Source organism: Gorilla gorilla, chromosome 3, assembly GCF_029281585.2.
Source record: "Gorilla gorilla gorilla isolate KB3781 chromosome 3, NHGRI_mGorGor1-v2.1_pri, whole genome shotgun sequence".
NCBI classification, from domain to species: Eukaryota; Metazoa; Chordata; class Mammalia; order Primates; family Hominidae; genus Gorilla; species Gorilla gorilla.
Window position 1 is genome coordinate 19525665 of NC_073227.2, and position 16463 is coordinate 19542127.

Sequence of the window (16463 nt, forward strand, 5' to 3'; positions counted from 1 at the left end):
GCTGCAAGTCCCTGTTCCTGAGCTTGTTCTCCTCTAGTCTACCTAAGAGACAGAGTGATGCTTTGAAAATACAAACCACATCATCTTAGTCATCCTTTAAAGCACTCCAGTGGTTCCCCGATCTTACTTGGTGTGAAAAACAGTTATTTCATGGTGGATCACGCCTGTAATCCCAGCACTTTAGGAGGCAGAGACAGGATGGTCCCTTGAGTCCTGGAGTTCAAGAACAGCCTGGGCAACACAGGGAGACCCCACTTCTACAAAAAATTGAAAATTAGCTGGGTGTGGTAGCGCAAGCCAGTAGTCCCAGCTATTCAAGGGCTGAGGTGAGAGGATCGCTTGAGCCCTGGAGGTTGAGGTTGCAGTGAGCCATGACTGCACCACTGCACTCCAGCTTGGGTGAGAGAGTGAGACCTTGTCTCCAAAATAAATAGACACATTAATGAATGAATGAATACATAAATAAATAAATGAAACTGTTAATTCAGCAGGCCCTGGGTACTTTTGCTGCCATCTCCAATTCCATTTCCAAGCCCCTTCTCTTTGTTTGTTCAGCTTAGCCATGCAGGTCTCCCCTGCTCTTTTCAAATGTGCCCTGTATCTTCCTGTGCATTTACTGTTCCCTCTGGGTAGAATGCTGTTCCTACAAACATCTACAGGACTTACTGCCATATCGCCCTATGCCTTGACTAAAATGCCACCCTGCTGAAGAAGTCTTCCTGAGACACTGACTATAACATTGCAATATTCCTTTCTTCCCATTCCTACATGTTTGCATTAGTCCGTTTTCATGCTGCTGATAGAGACATACCCAAGACTGGGAAATTTACAAAAGAAAGAAGTTTAATTGGACTTACAGTTCCACGTGGCTGGGAAAGCCTCACAGTCATGGGAGAAGGCAAGGAGGAGCAAGTCATGTCTTACATGGATGGCAGAAGGCAAAGAAAGAGTTTCGGCAGGGAACCCCTCTTTTTAAAACTATGAGACCTCAAGAGACTCATTCACTATCATGAGAACAGTGCAGGAAAGGCTCAATCCCATAATCCAAATCACCTCCTACTGGGTTCCTCCCATGACATGTGGGAATTGTGGGAGTTACAATTCAAGAAGAGATTTGTGTGGAAACAGAGCCAAACCACATCATTCTGCCCCTGGCCCCTCCCAAATTTCATATCTTCACATTTCAAAACCAGTCCTGTCTTTCCAACAATCCCCCAAAGTCTTAACTAATTTCAGCATTAACTCAAAAGTCCACAGTCCAACATCTCATCTGAGATAAGGCAAGTTCCTTTCACCTATGAGCCTGTAAAATCAAAAGTAAGTTAGTTACTTCCTATATACAATGGGGGTATAGACATTGGGTAAATGCAGCCATTCCAAATGGGAGAAATTGGCCAAAACAAAGGGGCCGCAGGCCCCATGCAAGTCCAAAATCCAGCTGGGTAGTCAAATCTTAAAGCTCCAAAAAGATTTCCTTTGACTCCATGTCTCACAACCAGGTCACACTGATGCAAGAGGCAGGCTCCCATGGCTTTGGGCAGCTTTGCCCCTGAGGCTTTGCAGGGTATTTCCCCACTCCTGGCTGCTTTCACAGGCTGGTGTTGAGTGTCTGTGGCTTTTCCAGGTGCATGGTGCAAGCTGTTGGTGGATCCCCCATTCTAGGGTCTGGAGGATAGTGACCCTCTTCTCACAGCTTCACTGGGTGGTGGCCCAGTAAGGACTCTGTGTTGGGGCTCCGACCCCACATTTCCCTTCCACACTGTCCTAGCAGAGGTTCTTCATGAGGGCCCTGCCTGTACAGTAAACTTCTGCCTCAACATCCAGGCATTTCCGTACATTCTCTGAAATCTAGGCAGAGGTTCCCAAACATCAATTCTTGACTTCTGTGCAATCGCAGGCTCAACACCATATGGAGGCTGCCAAGGCTTGAGGCTTGCACCCTCTGAAGCCATGGCCTGAGCTCTACATTGGCCCCCTTCAGCCATGGTTGGAACAGCTGGGATGCCAGGCACCAATTCCCTGGGCTTGGGGAGGGACCTGGTGGGAGATAATTTGAATCATGGTGGTGGTTTCCCCCATGCTGTTTTTGTTGTAGTGAATAAGTCACATGAGATCTGATGGTTTTATTAGGGGTTTCCGGTTTTGCATCTTCTTCATTTTATCTTCTCACTGCCATGTAAAAAGTGCCTTTCACTTCCCACTATGATTTTGAGGCCTTTCTAGCCATGTGGAACTGTAAGTTCAATTAATCCCCTCTTTCTTACCAGTCTCGGATATGTCTTTACCAGCAGTGTGAAAACGGACTAATATGGTATATTTGTTTGTTGTCACTAACTCTGATCTTAGGGGTCCTTTAGAGAGCCTCTTTGCTTCCCAGGATGAGTTCCCCATTCTGTATTATTTTTTCCAGGGGTGAGTGAGCAGCCTCATGACACTGCTTGACATGTTGCCTTGAAGAGCTTGTGTGCCGTCTCCGTGAAGGCTGTTGACTGTGAAACAGATTTCAACTTATCACACAACTGAATGAGGAATTTATGGCTAGCTAAATTTCTCAAAAAGTAAAATTTTGGTACCAAACCCTCCCACCTTCTCAGCATGAAAATGGACTAATACAGTAAATTGGTACCAGGAGTGGGTGTTGCTGAAAAGATACCTGAAAATGTGGAAGCGACTTTGGAACTGGGTAACAGGCAGTTGTTGGAACATTTGGAGGGCTCAGAAGAAGATAGGAAAATGTAGGAAACTTTGAAACTTCCTAGAGACTTGTTGAATGGCTTTGACACAAATGCTGATAGTGATATGAACAATAAAATCCAGGCTGGGGTGGTCTTAGGTAGAAATGAGGAACTTGTTGGGAACTGGAGCAAAGGTGACTCTTGTTATGTTTTAGCAAAGAGACTGGCGGCATTTTGCCCCTGCCCTAGAGACTTGTGGAACTTTGAACTTGAGAGAGATGATTTAGGGTGTCAGGTGGAAGGAATTTCTAAGCAGCAAAGCATTCAAGTGGTGACTTGGGTACTATTAAAGGCAAAAAGTAAAATTTTGGTACGAAACCCTCCCACCTTCTCAAGTGATTTTCTATATTCCCTGAAGTCTTGTGTTTTTACTTAGAAGATAGGGATGGGGAATGGGGTAAAGAAAATTCCAGGTAAGTGCAACCAAAGTAAAGAGAAAATAAATAATGTAATAATCGAACAACATCTTCCTTATAAACTGATCCTGCCCAAGAGTTCATTTGACTATACCAGGGTGCAGAAATAAGTGGAGGTAATTCACATGACCATGATAACGTCTGACCACATCTTGCCTGAGAGAAAATCCTCCCTGATGAAGGGGCTCAAACCACAAACACAGACCTAGAAACATAATTACTACAGAGGCTGTGTTTACATTTGATAATGATGTGCATGGAAATAGTGTGCCCTGGGAGTTTAGAACTCAGACAAACAAACAAGGATTATTAATCTGGCAAAATGATGGTTTTTGGTTTTGTAATAGTTAGGGTTTTCCCTTCTGTTGGTTGGCTGAGAATGAGGAGCTCAAGAAAGACAGGATTAAAGCCTCTCCTGATCTACTTGGTAGTAGACAATATTGCAGCCTCTTAAGGATTTGGCTCACAATCAGACCCACCCATTATCCTCCCAGCATAGCTAGAGAAGCTTGATCCATCTGCTATTATAAAGAACTCTTTCACACCGGGATGTAACCTAGGGTCACTCCGCCCCAGGCGCAGGAGTGACTGAGCCCAGTGGGCTCACATGGGCCTCATGCTACAGATTCCATATACACAACTTTATCTATGCCTGCCTTTGGTGAGTTGGAGGTTCTCTGTCTATCCCTTATTTACTTTGAGCCAAGAGCACGCCAATCACTTTACACACAATCAACTATTTTATTCTTCACTCAGTCCTAGCAAGGAGGGGGCTGGTTTCCTCACTTAACTTAGGAGGAAATGGAAGCACCAAGGGGTTAAATTGTTTTCTCAGGTTTATCCACTTTGTATGTGATGGAGTTAGGAAATGAACACCGAACACTGTAACTCTAAAGCTAGACTTTAACTGTTAGTCTCTGTGTTCTCCTCTTAGGTCTGATAGTCAATCTTTAAACTCTGACTACCTAATCCAGTTGCAATAATCCCTTCCTATAGAACTAGATTTTGCTTTGTAAATCTCTGACAGACCTGGTTTGGGTTTACCTAACCTGAAGTGTAGACACAATACACCCTGCATTCACTTACTAAGGATTCCATGAAAAAGTACCACAAACTAAGGTCTTAAACCACAGAAATTTATTACTTTTAACTAATGATATCTGTAAAGACCTTATTTCTAAATGCATTCAGATTCGGATGTTCCTGGTACACATAAATTTTGAGGGGACACTATTCGACTCACTACAGATCTGTTACGGATTAAATTGTTTTGCCCCAACATTCATACATATGTCATGTCATTTATGTGAGACAACAAATGTCTGTTGTTTAAATCACCTAGTTTGTAGTACTTTGTTAAGGCAGCCCTAAGAAGTAAATACAGATATAACATGTATGTACATTTTAGATTAGAAAAGTCCAACAGTTTTTGCCAGAGGTCTACAGAACAAGGACTAGTTAAAACTAGAAGAAAACTTATACTAGAGAAAACTCAAAGATTCCAAGAACTGTCTCATAATCATGCTGTGTCCTGACTCTTCATATTCCTAAGGACTAGAAAAACAACAGAGAATAACAATGAAACTAAGAATTTTTTTAAAGATATGATTAACAAATCCTTAGCAAAGCTAACTAAGGAAAAAGGGAGAAGATTCAAACAAATAAAATTATAAAGGACAGAGTAGACATCACTACCGATACCACAGAGTAGATCATAAGAGACTACTGTGAACAATTGTATGCCAATAAATTAGATAAGCTAGAAGAAATCTGTAAATTGCTAGAAACATATAACCTCGAAAAACTGAATCATGACAAAATAGAAAATCTAACAGAGCAACTGTGAGTAAGAAGATTGAAACAGTATGCAAAATCTCTTAACAAAGAAAAACCCAGGAGCTGAAATCTTCATTGCTGAATTCTGACAAACATTTAAAGAAGAATTAATGTCAATCTTTCTCAAACACTTCCCAAAAATGAAAGAGGAACAAACATCTCCAAGCTCATCTTATGAAGCCAGAATTACCTTAATACCAAAGTCAAATAATAATACCACAGGAAACAAAAATATGGGCCAATGTCTATAATGAACATAAATGCAATAATTTTCAACAAAATTCCAATAACCTAAAGTCACCAGCACATTGAATATCATACACCATGATGACATGGGATTTATCTCTGGGAAGCAAGGATCCTTAAATATACACAAATCAATAAATGCGATATAACATGTTAAAAGATAAAGAATACAAATTGTATGACTTAAATGTGAGTCTTCAAACTGTAAAACTACTGAAAGAAAACATAGGCAAACAGCGTATTGACATTGGTCTGAGCAACTTTTTTTTTTTGTTTGTTTTTGGGATTTTTGACCCCAAAAAACTTAGGCAACAAAAGCAAAAATAGACGAATGAGATTGCATTAATCTAAAAATTCCTGCACAGCAAATGAATTAATCAGTAGAGTGAAGAGACAACCTATGGAATGGGAGAACTATTTGCAAGCAATAAATCTGATAAGGAGTTAATATCCACAATATATAGGTAACTCAAACGAATCACTAGCAAGAAAAAATAAATAAAATAAAAATAAGCAAAGGACCCAAAAATACATTTCTCAAAGGAAGACATACAAATGGCCAACAGATTAAAGAAAAGATGTTCAATATCACTATTTATCAGGAAAATGTAAGAATGGCTATTATCCAAAAGACAAAATCTAACAAGTGTTGATGAGGATGTGAGAAAAAATAATCCTTGTTTAATATTGATTGGAATGTCAAGTGGTACAGCCATTATGGAAAATAGTATGGAGATTCCTCAAAAAATAAAAAGTAGAAATACTTTCTGATCCACTGTATTAGTCTGTTTTTGCACTGCTGTAAAGAACTACCTGAGACTGAGTAATTTACAAAGAGAAGAGGTTTAATTAACTCACAGTTCTACATGGCTGGGGAGGCCTCAGTAAACTTATAATCATGGCAGAAGGCAAAGGGGAAGCAAGGCACATCTTACATGGTGACAGGAGAGAGAAAGAGTGAGGGGAGAACGAAAGAACACTTTTAAACCACCAGATCTTGTGAAAACTCACGCACTGTCATGAGAAGAGCATGGGGGAAACTACTGCCATGATCCAGTCACCTCCCACCAGGTCACTCCCTTGATACAGCGGGATTACAATTCAAGGTGAGATTTGGGTGGGGACACAGAGCCAAACCGTATCGTCCAACAATCCCACTTCTGGGTATATGTTCAAAGGAAATAAAATTAGTATGTTGTAGACACATCTGCACTCCTATGTCCATTGCTGTATTACTCACAGTAGCTAAGATATAGACTTAAACTAAGTGTCCACAGATGGATGCATAGATAAAGAAAATGTTAAACATATACACATACACAAACACACACCCAAAATTGAATATTATTTGGCTTTAAAAATGAAAACAATGTGGAAGATGGGGATGAAGAGAAATTGATTAATGAGTAATAATGTACAGTTGTATAGAATGAATAAGCTCTAGAGTTTGATAATAAGAATAAAAATTATATTTAACAATAATTTATTGTTTATTTCAGAATAGCTAGAAAAGAAGAATTGCAATGTTCTCAATACAAACAAAATATAAATATTTGAGGTGATGGATATCCCAGTGACCTTGATTTGCTCATAACACATTGTATACATTATGAAAATATCACTTGTACTCCAAAAATATGTGCAACCATGATGTATCAGTTAAAAGGTTTTAAAAATAAAAAAGAAAGAAATTCTGTCATTTTCAATAACATGGATGAAACTGGAAGACACAATGGTAAGTTAAATTAGCCAGGCACAGAAAGACAAATGCTGCACGATCTCATTTACTTATAGAATGTTCAAAAGTCAAACTCATAGAAATAGAGATTAGAATGGTGGTGGAAAGGGATTGGGGAGTGGGAGAAATGGAGAGATATTGGCCAAATGATGTGAAGTTTCAGTTAAGCAAGATGAATATTGTATTAGTCCATTTTGCATTCCTATAAAGAAATGCCTGAGACTGGGTAATTAATAAAGAAAAGAGGTTTATTTTTATTCATGGTTCTGTACAGGAAGCAGAGTGTCAGCATCTGCTTCTGGTGAGACCTCAGGAAGCTCCCAATCAAGGTGGAAGATGAAAGGGGAGCATGTATATCTTATAGCCAGAGAGGAAGCAAGAGATATACTGATAACGGTTTGGATCTGTGTCCCCACCCAAATCTCATGTTGAAATGCAATCCTCAGTGCTGGAGGTGGGGCCTGGTGGGAGGCAATTGGATCATTTTCTCATAGTTTAATATCATTCCCCTTTGGTGGTGTTGTCACAATAGCAAGTTTCTGTGAGATCTGGTTGTTTAAATGTGTGTGGCACCTCCCCTCTTTCTCTCAATCCTGCTCCTGCCATGTAAGATGCTGGCTCCCACTTTGCCTTCCTCTATGAATGAAAGTTCCCTGAGGCCTCCCCAGAAGCAGAAGCCACTATGCATCCTATATAGACTGCAGAACTGTGAGCCAATGAGACCTCTCTTCTTTATAAATTAACCAGTATCAGGGAGTTCTTTATAGCAATGTGAGTACAGACTAACACAGAAAATTGGTACAGAGGTGTGGGGCATTGCTGTAAAGATACTTGAAAATGTGGAAGCAGCTTTGGAGCTGGGTAAAAGGCAGAGGCTGGAAGAGTGTGGATTGCTCAGAAGAAGTAGGAAGATGAGGGAAAATTTAGAACTTCCTAGAGACTTGTTAAATTGTGACCAAAATGCTGATAGTGATATGGACAATGAAGTCCAGGCTGAGGAGGTATCAGATGTAAATGAGGAGCTTGCTGGAAACTTGGGTGAAAGTCACTTTTGCTGTGCTTTAGCAAAGAACCTGGCTGCATTTTGCCCCTGCTCTAGGGATCTGTGGAACTTTGAACTTGAGAGTGTTGGATTAGAGTAACTGGCAGAAGAAATTTCTAGGCAGCAAAGCTTTCAAGAGTTGGCTGTTTCTATGAGTCTATGCTTGTATGTCTGAGCAAAGAAATTACCTAAAACTGGAACTTATATTTAAAAAGGAGGCACAGTGTAAACGTTTGGAAACTTTGCAGCCTGACCATTTGGTAGAAAAGAAAAGCCCATTTTGAGGGAAGGATTTCAAGCTGGCTGCAGAAATTTGCAAAAGTATAAAGGAGCCAAGTACTAATATCCAAGACAATGGGGAAAAGGCATCCAGGGCATTTCAGAGACGTTTGCAGCAGCCCCACCCATGACAGGCCCAGAGGCATAGGAGGACTAACTGGCTTATTGGATAGGCCCTGAGCCCCGCTGCCATGCACATCCAGCCACTGCAGCTGTGGCTAAAAGGGGCCAAAGTACAGCTGGGGCTGCTTCTTCAGAGGGTGAAATCCATAAGCCTTGGCAGCTTCTATGTGGTGTTAAGCCTGCATGTATGCAGAGTGCAAGAGCTGATGCTTGGAAGTCTCTGCCTAGATTTCAGAGGATGTATGGAAAAGCCTGGGTGCCCAGGCAGAAGCACCCAGAAGGAACAGAGCCCTCATGGAGGACTTCTATTAGGGGAGTATGAAGGGAAAATATGGGGTTGGTGCCCCCACTGGGGCACTGCCTAGTAGATCTGTAAGAAGGGAGCCACCATCCTCCAGACCCCAGAATGGTGGATTTACCAGCAGCTTGTGTTCTGCTCATGAGAGCAGCCACAGGGGCTAAACTCTGCAAAGCCACAGAGGCAGAGCTGCCTAAGACTTTGGGAGCTGTGATGGTTAACAGGAGCCTATCCCTCACACCACTGTGCCCTGGATAAAGACATGGAGTCAATGGAGATTATTTTGGCGCTTTAAGGTTTCAGACTTGTATGGGGTCTGTAGCCCCTTTCTTTTGTATGATTTCTTTCCTTTGGAATGGGAATATTTACCCAATCCCTATACCTCCACTGTATCTTGGAAGTAACTAACTTGTTTTTTATTTTACAGGCTCATAGGCAGAAGGGACTTGCCCTGTCTCAGGTGTGATTTTGGACTGTGGAATTTTGAGTTAATGTTGGAATGAGTTAATACTTTGGGGGACTATTAGGAGATTGTATTTTGCAATGTGAGAAGGACACGAGATTTGAAAGGGGTCAGGGGTGAAATAATATTGTTTGGATCTGTGTCCCCACCCAAATGTCATGCTGAAATGTAATCCCCAATACTAGAGGTGGGACCTGGTGGGAGATGATTCAATCACTGGGGCAGCTTCTCATAGTTTAACACATTCCCCCTTGGTGCTGTCATCACCAATATGGAGTTCTTATGAAATCTTATTTCTTAAAAGTGTATGGCACCTATTCTCTCTCTCTCGGTCCTGCTCCTGCCATGTAAGATGCCTGCTCCTTTGCTCCACCACTATGAGTAAAAGCTCCCTGATGCTTCCTCAGAAGGAAAAGTTGCTGTGCATCCTGTATAGCCTGAAGAACCACACACCAATTAAACCTCTTTATAATTTACCCAGTCTCAGGTATTTATAGCAATGTGAGACCAGCCTAATACAGATGCCAAGCTCTTTTAAATAACCAGCTCTCATATGAATTCATTACCAAGGGGAGGACACCAAGCCATTCATGAGGGATTCACCCCATGACTCAAGCACTTCCCATCAGGCCCTACCTCCAACACTGAAGATTACATTTCAACGTGGATTTGGAGGGAACAAACATCCAAACCCTATAAAATATGTTCTGGAGATCTTATGTATAGCATGGTGACTATAGTTAATAATAAGTTACTGTGTACATGAAATTTGCTAAGAAAGTAGATCTTAAATGTTCTTAACACCAAAAAATAAATAAATAAATATGTGAGTAGATCAAAATGTTAATCAGCTTGTAGTAATAATTTTGCAGTATATACATGTATCAAAACATCATGTTTTCCACCTTAAACATATCAAATTTTGATTTGCTTATTTTATCTCAATAAAGGGGAAAAATCCTAAAATATTGAGGAGACCTAATGATTTCCATCTATGGTTTTCTGTTCAAACATTCATCCATCAGTTTATTCAACAAATATTTATTGGTGTTTATTCCATTGCAATACAGTGTAAGGCTTTTAGGATTCCATAGTGAAATAAACATAGTCCCTGCTTCAGGATACTTTATTATTATTATTATTTAGAGAAAGGATCTTGCTTTGTCACCTAGGCTGGAGTGCAGTGATGTGATTATAGCTCACTGCAGCCTCGAAACCCTGGGCTCAAGTGATCTCCCCACCTCAGCCTCCAGAATAGCTGGGATTATAGGAACATGTCAACATGCTCAGCTTTTAAATTAATTATTATTTTAGAGACAGCCTCTTGCTATCTTGCCCAAGTTTGTCTTAAACACTTGTCCTCAAGTGATCCTCCTGCTTCAGTCTCCAGAGTAGCTGAAATTACAGGCACAAGCCACTGTGCCTGGCTCTGGGAGACTTTGTTATGGTTTAATGAGAAAGGAAGAGAGACATGAAAAGACAAAAAACAGTGCACGGGTGCAAGGGGACAGGCATCATGATGAAGCTAAGTGTGCAGTGAGTGGAAAACACACAGCTGAGCTAAGCACCTGACCTGGGCCATGGAAGTCCTTGTCGGCTGGCCAGAGGTGGTGATGTCAATTTTGAGGATCAAAGGATGAATGGGCATGTTTTGAGTGGATCAAGGAATAAAAGGATATTGAAACCACAGAGAAAAAACAAGTGCGAATTTCAGAGGCTGAGAGAGCATGGCCTATTTATGAAATGGCAACAAGCTTAATTTTTTTCAGACTGTTACAAGAGGAGTTGGGATAATAGCAGTAGAGAAAGACGGAGTGGTGACCAAGGCGCAGGTCATGAAGTTACCTCTTCATGGAGGGAATCTGGCTTTTTCTGATGAGAAAGGGGACCCAGCCATGCAGGGGAGTGACTGGATCAGGTCTGAGAGTCATAATGATGAATGGGGAGAGTACATGAGAAGGGAGAGGGCTGCAGGAAGCAGGATTTCCCATGCCTGGCTCCACTGTGCCCAGTCTATTTCTCCACTGCCCTCACTCCATTTTCTACTTCCCACACGCTCTGGGCTCATGCTCTGTAGGATATGGGAGTTGTCAGAACTCTAAGAATAAGAAAATGCTCCACTGGCAGTCAGGCAATGTCCATCCAGATCAGGGTTTCTTTGGTTCCAGAACTGGGCAAAGCTGGACTCAAACACGGAGCCCCCAGATAACCCTGCATGTGGAATACCCTAGACTAAAATCCAGTTGTGTTACCTCAGCCCCATCCTATCTCTTCTCCTGGCTTCTGTCTCCCCATCTATAAAATATACAGATTATTCTGCTCCTTAGAGAAGCCTTTCTTGATCACCAGGGCTATCACACTAACCCGATTTATTGCATATCACTACTGAATTTATTTACATATCTTATCATTTACATCTCTTTAATAGGACATTGTGTTTTTTTTAACTACCATATCTCTAGAATAAAGAATAATGCCTAGCACATAATTAGTGCTCAGTAAGTATGTATTGAATGAATGAATGGATGAATATATAAGCAAGGGATTACCATTGAAGAATATGGGGGCCACCAACTCAGAAAAGCAGAGATCTCCGAGGTCATGTGGACCGCGACCTTGGAGTTAAGCAGTTGGATTAGTCGGATTCAAGCCCAGGTGTAAATTTCAGACCCTATGTTGTATTCCCTCCAGTACATGGTCTTGCTACTAACTCAAGTCATTTTCATTCTTTCTAAATTCAATCTCCTAATTTTCAAGAGAAAAAGAAAAATCTAGGGCTTATTGTCTGTGTTTGGTTGAGGAAATATGCATCATGAGAGTATGGATATGATCATAGAGGGAGACACTGTAAAAACTCGGGAGTTCATTATCACTTTCCTTTGGTAGTCCAGCACAAGCACTTGTCAATTCTCACTTAACACTTCTTTCATTTTCTCCTTTCAACTGAGGGCAGGACAAAATGTCTATTGTTGCAAGAGGGAATCATTGACTCCATTTCTTTCTCCCTGAAGATGGAATAAAGCACTCAGTTTCAAAGAAGTTCCTTAAGTGATTAGTGTCATTTCATGTAGTGCTTATAGAGTCCTGGATTGCAAACTTTTGAAAGCTGGAGAGACCCCTTGAACTTCCATTTTTCTATTTCAAAATAAATGAAAGGGACAGCAACTTAATTCTTCACCAGTAAAGTAAAATCCAACTCTGATTTGGTGACTGGGGAGCAAAATACCATTCTCTCCTTTACATACACTATAATTTTATACATAATTCTCCACCCATGTACCTTCATCTTCATTTTCCTTACCTGGGATTGTGTGATGGAATAAGGTTATGAATACATAGGAATAGCCTGGTCCAAAGTGATAACTTTATGGCTGGCCATCCTCTGGGTCTGAGAACATTGTGCTCAGTCCAGCCTAGAAGCTTTACAAGAGTAACCCAAAAATTCACACAATCAGCTGTGGTCTTCTTATATGGAGGTGTCCAATTTTGTAGTCTTCGCTAAGGGAATGAACTGCTTTTGTGATTACCTGGTGGTAGATATAGTAAATTAATTGGAATTAAAATTATAGTAGGAATTGTTGATTTATTAAATTATTCAAAATGTACTGCAGTAGACAGTTTCAGGATTGATACCCAATGATCCCCAACCTCTTGGTTTTCCCTCGTTGTGCATCACTTCCCTTCAGTATGGGCTGGACTTAACCCAGTGACTCACTTCTAACCAAAAGAATATGGCAAGGATGATAGAATGCCACTTGCAAGGTTTAGTTATAAAATTTGTGACTTCCATCTATCTCTTTCTCTCTCTTGTTCTCTCTGACTCTTTTCAGTCTTATGAAGCAAGCTGCCTACAGAGATGTCCATGTGTCAGGAAACTGAAGCTGGCTCATGGTCAGCAGCCAGCAAGCTACAAAGGGCTTCCAACAGCCCATAAAGCACTGAGTCCTGCCAAAAGCCACGTGCATGAGCTTAGAAGAGCTTCATCCTCCAGGTAAGCCTCAAGATGACTCAAGCTGCCCTCTCTACATCTTAAATACAGTTTTTCAAGGACACAAGTACGGGAACAATAGACACTGTTGACTACTAGAGGGTGAAGGGAGAGGGGTGGGTTAACAAACTACCTACCTGGGTGGCAGGATCCGTACTCCAAATGTCATACAGAATACTCCTATGTAGCAAATCTGTACGTATACCCCCTGTTTCTAAAATAAAAGCTAAAATTTAAAAAAACCACACACACTTAGGGAAATTAATGATCTTGGCCATTGTAAATAGTGCTGCAATGAACATAGGAGTGAAGTTTAAAAACAAAAAGAAAACCTGGACCAAAGAACCCAGTTAAGCCCTGTGTAGATTCTTGACCCACAGAAATCATGAGATAATAAATGTTGTATCTAAAGTTACACAGTTTGAAGTGACTTGTCATGCAGCCATAGATTACTATTACAGATGCTTTTTCCCAAAGGAATTATCCAAAGAACTGCCATAATTAATGAAAACTCAGTAAACTGACTAAATAACACATGTATATTCAGCAAAAAACTGGATTTAAAAATCTTCATCAGAAAATATTCCATTAACCACAACCAAAAGAAGGAAATACTTAGGAGCATTTTTAACAAGAAATATGCAGGGCCATTTGTGGAAAACTATAAAATATTACTGAGAAATATAAGATAATACTTGAATTACTAGGATATAGATCGTATTTCTGAGTTAGAAGACATAAAGACTCTAAACTATTATTTCTTTTCAGACAGCTGTTAATTAGAGTGCATTTCTATCAAAATCATGACAGATTGTCCACTTAACTGGAAAAGATTAATCCAAGTTTATCTTGTAAAAAATAAGTATGCAAAAATAGCAGAGAATTGTTTCGAAACAGAAGTCTTATGTGGGAGAATTAATCTTATCAGATATTAAAATACTATAAAGCTACAAAATAAAAAATCTGACCCAAGCCTAAAGAGAGAGATGAAGCAAAGTATAAATATCAGAAATATGCTCCCTAAATATTAATAATTTTACATGTAATATAAAAATATTAAATACTTTTATTTAATAATCAATACATCAATATATTTATTTAATAATTTAATTGTTAAATACGTTTATAAAGTTACAGTATTCATGAATTAACTCTTCTTTTCAGAATTAAAAAAACACATACCACCCATCAATCACATACCACCTTACAATTACTAACATAATAACCATTAAATACATTTTAAAATATATTTTCTAAAAACTAAGGGAGAACAGCAGCTCAAATCTCTAGAGCAGTGGTTTTTAAACTTTAGCAAAAATAAGAATCACAAAGAGCTTTCAGAAATACAGGTTTCCAGCTTACCCTGAGACATTCTGAGTTACTCCTGCCTATTTTAACAAGAACATCTGATCATTCTGATGATGGAAATGTAAAGATCATACTATGAAAATTACTGCTGTAGGAGCAGAAGTTCCTTCTAATCCCAAAAGGGTTGGATGAAATAAAAAGGAGTGAATGAAATAAAAAAGACTTTTAATGTAAATTAAAGCAAAGAAACCTATGGTATATAAAATGATCATGCAAATGTATTACTGAGACAGCATATTTATAACAAATATGGCAGAAAGTTTTATCAATAATGAATAGACAGCTCAAACAGATCAAGAAAATGTACTTGGAAGTTTACAGATAAATCAGAAAAGAATAGCTCTTCCATAGTAGAGATGTATTTGTTTAAAAAACAATGAGAATATGTTTAAATCTACCAATAATCAAAGTCATGCAAAATTAAAATCATCACAATGAAATTTCATTGCTTAAATACATTTGCAAAGATTTTTTTGAAATGTCAGTATGAAATGCTTTCAAGTGTGCTGAAAGATGAGAAAATCTCATGCATTGCTAATTTTTGTGTAAATTGTTGCCACCCCTTGGGAGAGCATCCAGCAATATGTATCATAAGCTTTATAAATATCCATAATATTTGAATCAATAGTTCCATTTCTAAAATGTACCCTTAAGAGAGTGTATAAACATATTCATCACATTATTTGTAATTGCAAAAATCTTGAAAGAGCTTAAATGTCAACAAAGACGGTTGATTACGCATATCCTTTTATTTTTAGCCCTAAAAATTATGTTCGAATGTGAATGTTATATTATGAAAATTTCTTGTCCTAAAATGACAACTCGACGTAGAGCATCGAATTGACTGTAGTGTTAAATATGCATAAATGAGATATATGATTTTATATTTTAGATATTAATGTGTTATATATTTTAACCGTAGCTTATATAGCATATATAAAAAAATCTATAACTAAGAACTCTGTATGCTTTGACCCCATACTGAAATAAAATTTCAAAATTTAATCCTCACAGCCCTATTGCACAGGTACTGTTAATACGCTAACCGTGTCAAAACATGCTTCCAGCAGAGTCAGACAGCTGCGAGGTATGGGGCTGGGGTTTGAGTCTTGTTTCCCTCAAACCAAAGCCCATACTCTTCAGTTCTGCTTTTGGACTTATGCCTTTAAAAGAAGTGGAAGAAAATGTACAGCCAAATCATAATAATGACTATCTTTGGGTGATAGGACTAAGGATAATTTATTATTACCATCATCATTATCATCCTATCTTCACACATTTTTACATTTGATTTGATAAATATGTATTAATTATTATGATGTATTATGAGAAAATAATCAAAACTAAAATAAACAAAACTGAAGAAAATATAACTCTCTTTAAAAATTGATTTCTTTGCTAGGCATATGAGGGAATATAAACAAAATATCACTTGCTCCAACAAAATTGATAGAAGGGGTGAAATTTGCATGGTGTCTCCTGGGGTACAAGGTGTTCGGGCACAGTAGTCCCTTCTCTACACACATTTGTCCTAAGGTCTCACTTCTCTGTCCCGTTTTGACAAATGTACAATGAGATAGTTCAATTAGATGATTTCCAGAATGCCTTCCAACTCTCTCACCCCAGAATTCAAATAGTATGAGTTAAGCACTAATATTTATTTCCCCTAATAGAAATCCACCTGGGGTCCCAACAATCACATGCCTATTTTTCTAGGCACGTTTAGAAAATGTGTTGAGATCTACTATGCAAAAGTGGTTTCCTTTCTGTCTTCCACAAATTAAAAACAAAAAATTTAAAAATTAAAAAGTTAAAAAAGAGACATACCCAGAGTCCTAATTGATCACTCCCTCCAGAAGTCAGACTGACAGCTGCCTGTGCGATCCTCCATGTTTATCCTCACTGGGGTCACTGGGCTGCCATGGTGGATT

At 39.2% G+C, this 16463-nt stretch overlaps 1 long non-coding RNA gene across 1 annotated transcript in view; it reads left to right on the top strand.

The window, feature by feature from the left end:
- Positions 1-16463, top strand: part of LOC134758295 (uncharacterized) — a 248605-nt gene that overhangs the window by 221858 nt on the left and 10284 nt on the right. Inside the window, exon 3 of the long non-coding RNA XR_010133329.1 lies at positions 13007-13167. This is a non-coding gene — a long non-coding RNA (uncharacterized lncRNA). The remainder of the gene's footprint in view (positions 1-13006; positions 13168-16463) is intronic.